Raw genomic sequence first — 11,268 nt, 5'->3', positions numbered from 1 at the left:
TTTTAAATATAATAATAGAGCATGATTGTATTATATTATATGGGCATTATTGTCTAAAATTCAAATGGTGAGGGCAATTTGGTCCAAAAAGTAACATTCTTATGGGTATAAGATTCACATCAAACTTATTCCTATGAGGAGATGGAAATAGAATGCCTATATTTCATGGGATCCTTACAGTCCCAGTAATGTAAATATTTCCATCATGTTAAATTTTTATACTTAAAACCAATGTAAAAAGGGAATGTTGCAGGATGTCAAATTCAATGGTGTATTCGAGTAGAGTCGATATGGTAAAATACTCGAACTCAACTCAACTTAAAAATGTTACGTTTGAAATTCAACTCAAATTCAATCAATTTCATAATTGTTAAACTCGAATTCAACTTAACTACAAGTTTATAAAACTCAAGCTCAATTCGATTATAAATTAATATTAAATACATATATAAATATATTTATAAAATATATATTATATGACATACATAATATAAAAATAATAAAATTTAAAAGATCGGTTAGGTTCGAAACAAGGCTTGAGTATTATTACTGAGCTCAAACTCAAGTAATATTACTGAACTCAAATTTGGCTCGTTAAAATACTCGAGTAGCTCGAACTCTCGACTCAAACTCGAATATAATCGAGTCGAGTCAAGTTAGGAGGCAATTCGAGTTTGAGCAATTCACAAGTAAATTTTGCACTTACACCCCTAATCACATTTTTAGGAATCCTGAAAGATACCACAAAACAAAATGTTCCATTAGGGAGTTTTCTTTTGATTTGGTGGGAGTGTGGTTGTTTTGGTAATTTTGCGTGGGGGTGCCCTACAATTTTTATTTAAATTATTGACTACATTTAGATTGCTAAAATATTTATGACGCAATATTACAAATTTGTAGTGACTCGAAGAATAATAGTTTTTTAATAATAAGAGGGAGAGAAAATAGATACAGAAACAGAAGGAGACCGTAGATTTCGTCGACGACATTGCATTTTGGAGATAATATTAAATAATCAAAATTTCAGAATTTTGCCAGGCTTCGTCGACGAACACAGGGTCTCGTCGACGAAGGTCTTCAAAATTTCGTCAACGAACACAGGGCTTTGTCGACGAGAAAATACCGAGAGACGGTTCTGGTTTCTCTGAATTTCGTCGACGAACACAGGGCTTCGTCGACGAATTTTGTGAAGGGCTCGTCAACGAAGTGACGTGTCTCGTCGACGAACCCGGTCCTATAAATAGTGGAAACTTGAGATTTTTGTCATTCACTCTCCGCTCTCTCTCTCTCTCCTCTCACTCTCTCTCTCTCTCTCTCTCTCTCCTACGACTCCCTCTCCCTTCTCTCTTCATTTTCGGCCCCACCGGTCGCCGGATCAACGATCCGAGGCTACTGCGACGCTCCTGGCGGAGTTCTCCACGCATCTACCGAAGCGGATCGTCAGGAAATCGGAGTTGAAAATCATCCCAAATTCAGGGTAAGGCCTATTAGTCTCCTTTTGGCCTTGTGGTAGTTATAGGAAATGATACAGGCAGGAAAATACTGATGTTTAGTTCTGGTAAATATTGGTTTCAGGGTGTTTTGTAGGAGGCCCTGCAGGTATCAGGCTAGAGTACAGTAGGGGCTTTTCAGAGATAAGGTAAGGGAAGTATGTTATGCTAGGAAATTTTTAAATGTTATACAATGTATTTAATTACGAAAATTACGTATTTAAGTATGGTGTGACATGTGAATATGAATACGGTATGAGTATATGTTTTACGAATGCTAGTTTCATGATTTTTATGAATTTTCAGTACCATGTTTTCACAGATTTACGTACTATGAATATGTGAACTTCAGTACCATGATTTTACCGATTTTAGTACCATGATTATACGAATCTCAGTACCATGATTATATGAATTCCAATAATACGAATATGCAGTTCAATGTTATGATTATTCAAATTTCAGTACGTTATATAGCATCATGGTTATTTCAGTACTTCAGAATCATGGTAAATCAGTTAGTTATGTATAGAAAAATATTATATTATACGATATCAGACCCTGTTGGACTTGGAGCTACAGAGCACGGTACCGTTGTTACAGATACTATGTTACTATATGAGTGCAACCACCTATTCAGATATACGTGGTACGGTCGACCACCTAGGCCCTTGAAGAGGTTAGGCTCCCCGTCCAGATATGAGTTGAGGTGGGCAAGTCAACTGACGGAGTTCAGTGATTTATTCCTGGTTGGCCAGTCAGGGTTAATCCAGCCTACGGGCCGCACAACCTCGTCATGAGGGGCATGTCATGACACAGAAAGCCACAGGGAACAGTTTCGATTACTATTACTTACGTATTGATTTACAAAAACAGGGATCTTACTATATACACTAGAAGTATTTTGAATTATAACCATAATACTGATAAGTCAAGCAATAGGGAAAAGGAGTGGTGTACTTTATTATTTGTGATGTACTCAATTATTCATGTTTATATGAAACAGATTTCATGATATATAGTAGCTCATTTGCCACACACTAGTAATAGCATATTTTCTCTTACTGAGCGTTGGCTCATCCCAGTGTTGATATATTTTTCAGGTAATTCAGGTAGGCGAGCAGATTGGGCTCGCAAATAGAAGAGTTTCAGTAGTGCCCTGACAGAAAATGAGTATCATTTTTGGGAATGATTTTGTGTAGCCCTAGCTAGTTGAGGGCATTTTTGGGGGATACAATTATGTTATATATATTGCATAACATTTCAGAACTCTAGTGTATATAATGGTTTAGGTTTTGTTTATATGATTATGCTTCTCGCTGCTTATGATAATATTATGGTATTAGAGTATGATAATTATTATAGTGGAAAAAAAAAATCAATTTATTAAGCTGGTTGTTACAAATTAGTGGGATGTGTTTCTATTATTTATTACTAATTCATGGTATGCAACAAGGTGCATTGGCAATTACAGAAAATTTTAACTCCAATATGTTGTAAATTTTTTATGCTAATATGAAAAATTATATGCATTTGTACTATCATTTGGCTTATAAAAACACTACTTGTTTATTTTAAACAATGAACATTTTTCAATTATATATTTTGGGCACTTCAAATTATTATTATCTTCAAAAAAAGAAAATGTAGACGATTGTATATAACAATCAATTCAATTTTTTTTGCTTTTTGTTTTTAACATGTAGAAGCGGGAAAAACCAATTTAATGAGAAATATCGCCATTTTAAGACCAAAAGTTCAAAAATATAATTTTTTCTATTCCCATTATCCACTAAAATAAAATAATAGGGAGCAAATAAAATTATAATCGCTCCAATTAATAATTAAAACCAATAAGCTTCACAAAAAATAGCTTTCCTACTATAATAGAATGCCTCATTGTGCTTGCACCACATATATCGATACAAGCCTTTGGAACCACCTATAATCAACAAATGAGAAGTAAGATTTAATTTGAAATGATGACTCCACGTTTTTTTTTAACAAAATTATTGAATGTTTTAAAAATAATACAAATGAAAAAATAATGTCCACGTCTCAAAATCTTCTATTTCATATAACTTTATGAAGCTAAAATTATAAATATACAAACCAATAAATATTAATCTATTCAAACAAAAAGTTTCATATATAACATAATGACAACAAAGATGTAGCAAATAAACAATATATGTTTTTTTTTTGGGAATTCCTTAAGCCACCATCACACCACTTTGCGACTTGATGGCGCGATACTAAATTCGGGGGGAGCTGACTCGCCCGTCCATTGACGGCTCCCCACGTAATTCACTGGGAGGTAAATTGCCAAGTGGAATCGAACTCAAGATTGTGGGAATAAACAATATATGTTGTTGGAAGGAAAAATAAATTTCTCCATTATAGGATAAATAGAAATGCATGGTTCAAAATAAAAGACCCTTCAATGCTGCTATTTCAATTCGGATAATAAATGCAATAATACAATGAAATAATTCTCTTATTGTCTTTTTTTTGGAAACATAATTAGAATTTCTCATTCTTACCAACAATTATTGTCCAAAGTCTTTGACTCTTTAGGAATTGATTAATGGTTTGGAAATTCAATCGCTGCTTCAGTATCCTCCCCTGTTCTTATGAATTTGAATAACCTAGGACCACACTGCTCTAGACATGTTCCATTTTCTCCTTTCCAAGTTGCGGACTGAAAGCTAGAGCCGTGATTAAAGAACGCGAGTTACTTTACATGCAAATTATCTGCAACTGCGATTCTTTCCCTCCTTTCCTCTTGGTGATTCACAGCCACACCACTGTGATTCGGGTTCGTGTTAGGAATATACGAACAAATTCCCGAAACCTGTGAGAAACAAATAGAGAAAGAATAATGCCAAAGAAAAAATTCAATCACACACACAAGACAATATTTACGTGGTTCGGTAATTTTGCCTACGTCCACGGAGTTGCAGGGATTTCAATATTATCAGGAAGAAGGCACAGAGAGTGTGGCGATACAATTCTCTCGCTCTCGCTTTCTCTCGCGGATACAACCACTCAAACCCTAATCACCCGAAAGCACCCTTTTATATGTTGCGCCTAGGGTTCCGTTCCGAATGGGCTCTAAAAAATTTTCCCCGGGGGCGTTGCCCTCGGACCCCCACGAGTACGACTTGTACCGCTTAGTCCATGAGCGCATGAGGCCCAAGCCTTCGCTCCATGGACTAAGCCTTAGGATAGAAATCTCTAATTAAATAAAGGTCGGGTCGTCATCCAAATCAAAACATAACTAGGCTCCACAAAAGCCCAACAAATCTCCCACTTGGAGACTAGTTCAATCACCAATATCAACTGCAATTCTCCTGAAAAACAATCCCCCATCCTTGCAACTCAAACCTCCTCTCCTTAAGTTAGAAGACCAACTGAAGCTGCACACAGCTTCAGTTTCTCAATAGTAACACCCTTAGTCAACATGTCTTCTGGGTTCTTAAATCCACATATCTTTTCAAGTATTACCAGCTTATCTTCAACAAGGTAACGGATAAAATGGTATTTTGTTTGTATGTGTTTCGACTTTGAATGAAAAGCCGAATTTTTGGCAAGAAAGATTGCACTCTGACTGTCACTGTGTAGAATGCCCGTCTTCTGCTTCTTACCCAGTTCCTCTAAGAAACCATGTAGCCAAATCATCTCATTTCCAGCTTCAGTTGCTGCAACATACTCAGCTTTTGTAGTAGACAAAGTAACAATCTTTTGCAAATAAGAAGCCCAAGATATAGCTGTACCACCCAAAGTAAATACAAATCCAGTAGTACTCTTTCTACTATCATTATCACCAGCAAAATCAGCGTCTACATAACCCTGCAGTTTCAAACTTGCACCAGTGAAGCAAAGACATGTATCTGATGAACTCCTCAAATATCTCAGAATCCACTTTACTGCCTCCCAATGCTGCTTTCCTAGCCTACTCATGAATCTGCTCACGACTCCCACTGCATGTGCAATGTCTGGCCTTGTACACACCATAGCATACATCAAGCTGCCAATAGCTGAAGCATAGGGCACCTTGCTCATATGGTCCCTTTCTTCTTCTGTCTTCGGTGACTGTTCCTTGCTTAGTTTGAAATGACTCCCCAAGGGTGTGCTCACTGGTTTAGATTCATTCATGTTGAATCTGCTGAGAATTTTCTTCACATACTCTGACTATGAAAGCTTCAATGTACCAGTAGCCTTGTCTCTAATAATTCTCATTCCAAGGATTTGCTTTGCAGCTCCCAGATCCTTCATTGCAAACTGTTCTGACAATTGCTTCTTCAGATTATTAATCTCCTCAATACTAGACCCTACAATAAGCATATCATCTACATATAGCAGTAAAATGATATAAGAATTGTCAAAGAACTTAACATAACAACAGTGATCAGCTTCACATCTCTTGAACTCAATTTTATGCATAAAGCTATCAAACTTCTTATACCACTGTCTTGGAGCTTGTTTTAGACCATACAAGCTCTTTTTCAGTTTGCAAACTAAATTCTCTTGTCCCTGGACAATGAACCCTTCTGGCTGAATCATGTAGATGTCTTCCTCCAAGTCACCGTGAAGGAATGCCGTTTTCACATCTAACTGCTCAAGATGTAGATTTTCTGCAGCCACCATTCCCAGTACCAGTCTAATTGTTGATATCTTCACAACTGGAGAAAATATTTCTGTAAAGTCAATGCCTTCCTTTTGCTGAAACCCTTTGACAACTAATCTGGCTTTGTAGCGCTTGCTACCATCATGTTCGTTCTTTATTCTGTATACCCACTTGCTATGCAGAGCCTTCTTCCCTACTGGCAATTCAGTTAGTTCCCATGTCTGATTCCCCAACAAGGAGTCCATCTCATCCTTCATGGCTAACTCCCACTTGCTTGAACTCTTGTCCTGCAAGGCTTCATCATAACACTCTGGCTCACCACCATCAGTTAGCAGAAGATAATTTAAAGCAGGTGAATAACGCTGTGGAGGTCTAGTGGCCCTGGAAGATCTACGGACCGCAGCTACAGGTGTAATTTGAATTTCCTGCAATTCTACATTCTCTCTATTATCTTCATCCCTTTCCTGGACAGTATTTTCGGTCAACTCATCTAAGTTAATAAACTCAGAATTTTTCTGATCTATCACTGTGACATCTGACACTACAGTTGACCTCTCCTTGTACATAACCTGTTCGTTGAATATCACATTTCCACTTCTGATGATTTTCCTGTTTTGTTCATCCCAAAACCGATAGCCAAATTTCTCATCACCATAGCCAATGAAATAGCATATTTTGGACTTTGCATCAAGTTTACTACGAGCATCAGAATCAACATAAACATAAGAAACACAACCAAAAACTTTTAAGTAAGAAAAATTTACCTCTTTATCGCTCCAAACCTCTTCAGGAAGTCTAAACTCCATGGGAACTGAAGGTCCTCGGTTTATCAGATAAGCTGCAGTACTGACAGCATCAGCCCAAAAAATTTTTGGTAATCCAGCATGTAGCCTCATACTCCTGGCACGCTCGTTGAGAGTTCTGTTCATGCGCTCAGCCACACCATTCTGCTGTGGTGTCCCAGGAATGGTCTTTTCCATTTTGATTCCATGTGCAGCACAATACTCTCTGAACCCTCCATCTATGTACTCTCCTCCGTTGTCCGACCTCAAAAACTTTACTTTCAAACCTGTCTCAATCTCAACCATAGCCTTCCACTTCTTAAAAGTTTCAAATACATCATATTTATTTCTCAGAAAATAAACCCATACCTTTTTGGTTGAGTCATCAATGAAAGTAACGTAGTACCTTGAACCCCCAAGGGATGCAACAGGAGAAGGACTCCATAAATCTGTGTGCACTAACTCCAATTTTTCAGCCTTCGGTGTTCTGCCACTTTTCAAGAAACTCACCCTTTTCTGCTTTCCTAAGATGCAGCTTTCACACAATTCAAAATCAACAGACTTCAATTCCGGCAGTTTCCCTCTTGACAGCAGCATCTTCATCCCCTTCTCACTCATGTGACCAAGTCTGCGGTGCCATAAGCTTGTATCAGTATTTGCTTCAGCAACTGCAATTGTATCTCTTGGACTTGACGTCATGTATAAAGTACCAGATTTCTTTCCACGAGCCAATACTCTGGCTCCCTTTGTAACCTTCCAAGTGCCACCAGCAAACAACATCGCATGCCCTTCATCATCATGTTGTCCGACAGAAATCAAATTCCTTCTCAGGTCAGGAATATGTCGTACCTTCTCTAGTAACCAAACAGACCCATTTGGCAGTGACATCCGGACGTTTCCCATACCCACAACATCCAAGGCTGTACCATCAGCCAAATATACCTTACCAAAATCTCCTGCTACATAATTCTGTATGATTTCATGGTGTGAAGTAGTATGAAATGAAGCTCCTGAGTCCAAAACCCAATCGTCAAGTGGACTGTCTACTGCAAGAAGTAGTGCATCCTGTACCTCTTCTGTTACAGCATTAGCGGAATCATCCTCACTCTTCTTCTTAAGACTTTTGCATTGTCTCCTAAAGTGACCTGTTTTCCCGCAGTTTCAGCATTGTCCCTTTTGGCCAGGTCTGGACTTACTTCTGTTTCGATTATAGTTTCTGGATTTTGATCTACCCCGATCTGAATTTCGGTCATTACCTCTGCCTCTGGTCTCAAGATTTAGGGCAGAGCCGGATCCTGAGGTTTCGCCTGCATCTCTTCTGCGAATCTCCTCAGCCAGAATTAAATCCCATATATCATTATAGTTCAGTTTTTCCTTTTCAGTAGAATTGCTTACTGCCATCCTCATTGCCTCCCAACTGTTTGGCAACGAAGCCAAAACGATCAATGCACGAATCTCATCATCAAAATCAATTTCTACCGACGATAATTGATTTGTGATAGTATTGAACTCATTCAGATGTTGTGCTACAGATGCGTTTTCTGTCATCTTTAAATTAAATAATTTCTTCATCAGATGTACCTTGTTATTTGCTGATGGTTTTTCATACATACGAGATAGAGCCTTCATCAAATCTGCTGTAGTTTTCTCCTTCATGACGTTGTGTGCAACAGACCTGGACAGAGTTAATCTTATAACTCCCAGTACCTGTTTGTCAAGGAGTGTCCATTCCTCGTCCTTCATAGTAGCAGGTTTTTCTCCTGGAATCGGTAGATGTAACTTCTTCCCATAGAGATAATCCTCGATCTGCATCCTCCAGAATCCAAAGTCTGTGCCGTCAAACTTTTCTATTCCAGACGCCCTTCCTACTTCCTCTGCCATTGCTCCCACTCGAACCTAACCCTAGGCTCTGATACCAGTTGTTAGGAATATACGAACAAATTCCCGAAACCTGTGAGAAACAAATAGAGAAAGAATAACGCCAAAGAAAAAATTCAATCACACGCACAAGACAATATTTACGTGGTTCGGCAATTTTGCCTACGTCCACGGAGTTGCAGGGATTTCAATATTATCAGGGAGAAGGCACAGAGAGTGTGGCGATACAATTCTCTCGCTCTCGCTTTCTCTCGCGGATACAACCACTCAAACCCTAATCACCCGAAAGCACCCTTTAATATGTTGCGCTATGGGCTCTAAAAAATTTTCCTCGGGAGCGTTGCCCCCGGACCCCCACGAGTACGACTTGTACCGCTTAGTCCATGAGCGCGTGAGGCTCAAGCCTTCGCTCCATGGACTAAGCCTTAGGATAGAAATCTCTAATTAAATAAAGGTCGGGTCGTCATCTAAATCAAAACATAACTAGGCTCCACAAAAGCCCAACACTTCGGGGCGCGAGCTCTCCCAGGACCCCGTGGACCTCTGCCTCTCGCCTTCAATTCGAAAAGGCCGTCTATCCTTCGTGGTCGTTTCCAAATCTCCTGCAGATGAATTTGTTCATAAACCACAGCAGTTATGCTGTTCAATCATCCACCATTTCAACCTTCAAACATCCCCACAAGACTACCAACGCCCATGGTCAGTCAACCATTCCCCTGAAGTTTTATGTTTCGTAGGCAAACCCTTATTGGCTGTAGTTGCAGATAGATATCGGGTTTCTTGTGTGTGAGTGTGTGCGTGAGTTTTTTTTTTTAATCCTTTGCTCTCAATATAACCAACTGGGTGTCTTGATTTTTATTTGTAAAAGGTAAATATAATAGAGTTCCCACCAGAATGCCCAAGTGTTCATCCAAGGATCTTCGTGGAGATCATGGCTTGTTGTCGAGAACAGATAATGGTGGGCGCCTTCAAGTTATGACACTTGCAAATGCTTTTGCAGGTATTGAATGTCCTTAATATCATCTGCTTAGGGTTACTGTTTTCACTTTGGATGTCACTTTGGGGCTCAACACAACGGTGGTACTTTATTTCCTAACCACTTCTTGGAATATTTTCTTGAGATATCAAAATTGGCGAATCATGTGCTTAGGATGGGCCTCTTTGGTCGCAAATTGTCAAATGTTCGGAAACCTTAATGCCGTAAAGGCTGTGTTGGGAGTATGGAGTTCAGACCTTCTATTTGGATTTTTATGGAAATCGACCGAAATGAGTGCAGTTTTGAGTTGTATTCAATCTACATAATTCCAATCCAAGGCTAGACTCCAAGGTCCCAGAGGATGTATTTGATGTTTTACATATTCTCATTTTTAGGATTTGTATTGTGTTGAGTAGCACCACCCTTGAAACGAGTTTCTCCTTAACCATTTTGATACTAGCAATATTGAACCTTGCCTTGTGAGGGAGGTGTTGGAGTATAGCCTCGCAGATTGAGAAAATGGAATTGAAATCTAAAGAAGCATGTGCCAAAGTAGGAAAACATGAAGAAAATTAGTTATTCTTTCTGTTATTTCTGTTATTGTATTTTAGCTCTATAAATACCTCTCTGTACCTAATTAATTCATTAAGTAAAAAATCATTCTTCCTCTCAGTTTTCTGCTTCAGTTTTCTCTTCATCAGAAACTTGACAGGAGGCATCAAAAAATGAAAGTATGAATTGAAAAATGAACATTTTTTAAGGAAGTGTTCAATCCACATGGAATGCATTTTGAGGCTGCATCTACTATGTAAAATTCAGTTTGAGAATGACAAGTAAATATGTAAGAGGTTATACACTGATGTGTTTTTTTTTTTTTTTTTATCTACTTACAGGGAAACAAAATTTAGGTTTGACTTGTCTTGATATTTAGTGGCCCAAGTCTTTACACTGCTGTTTATCGAGGAATCATGAACTGCCAAAAATTATAAAATTCAGAAAAATATTTAAACCGCTGTGCTGTTACTTATTTTAGCATAAGATTCAGAGTTCAGACTATATGAATTATGGTGCTTTTACTTTTGATTAATGCTTCTGTCAAAGATCTTGTTGTAATGCCCCCTTATCTAAAAATGGTAGAAGTACAGATGACATGGCATTGAATTTTGCACTCGATTTTTCACATTTTACTGATCATGAAGTTTATTTAGATTGATCACTACACTTGAAAACATAGTTGTGGTGTTGTTGATAAATGTTTACTCATTATTTTTTGTTCTTTGCTTTATCATGGTTTTTGCTGGTTATTTTTGTTATGAATGTTATTTTTTGTCTTTTAGATGGTTATTCCTGTGCTTGGAATGGGCTATTTTAAATGGATGGACTGGAGACTTGGCAGCCCCTATGACACTTTTTTTTAATAAAATGGTTAAATATAGTTGAAAGTATAGAAGAGCAACTTTTTTATTTATTTTATTTTTGTTGTAGTTCAAAAACCATTGCAATACGACTGCA

The sequence above is a fragment of the Malania oleifera genome, chromosome 1 (genome assembly GCF_029873635.1).
Source record: "Malania oleifera isolate guangnan ecotype guangnan chromosome 1, ASM2987363v1, whole genome shotgun sequence".
Taxonomy (NCBI): Eukaryota; Viridiplantae; Streptophyta; class Magnoliopsida; order Santalales; family Ximeniaceae; genus Malania; species Malania oleifera.
The sequence above is the reverse complement of the archived record's forward strand: the minus strand, read 5'-3'. Positions refer to the sequence as shown.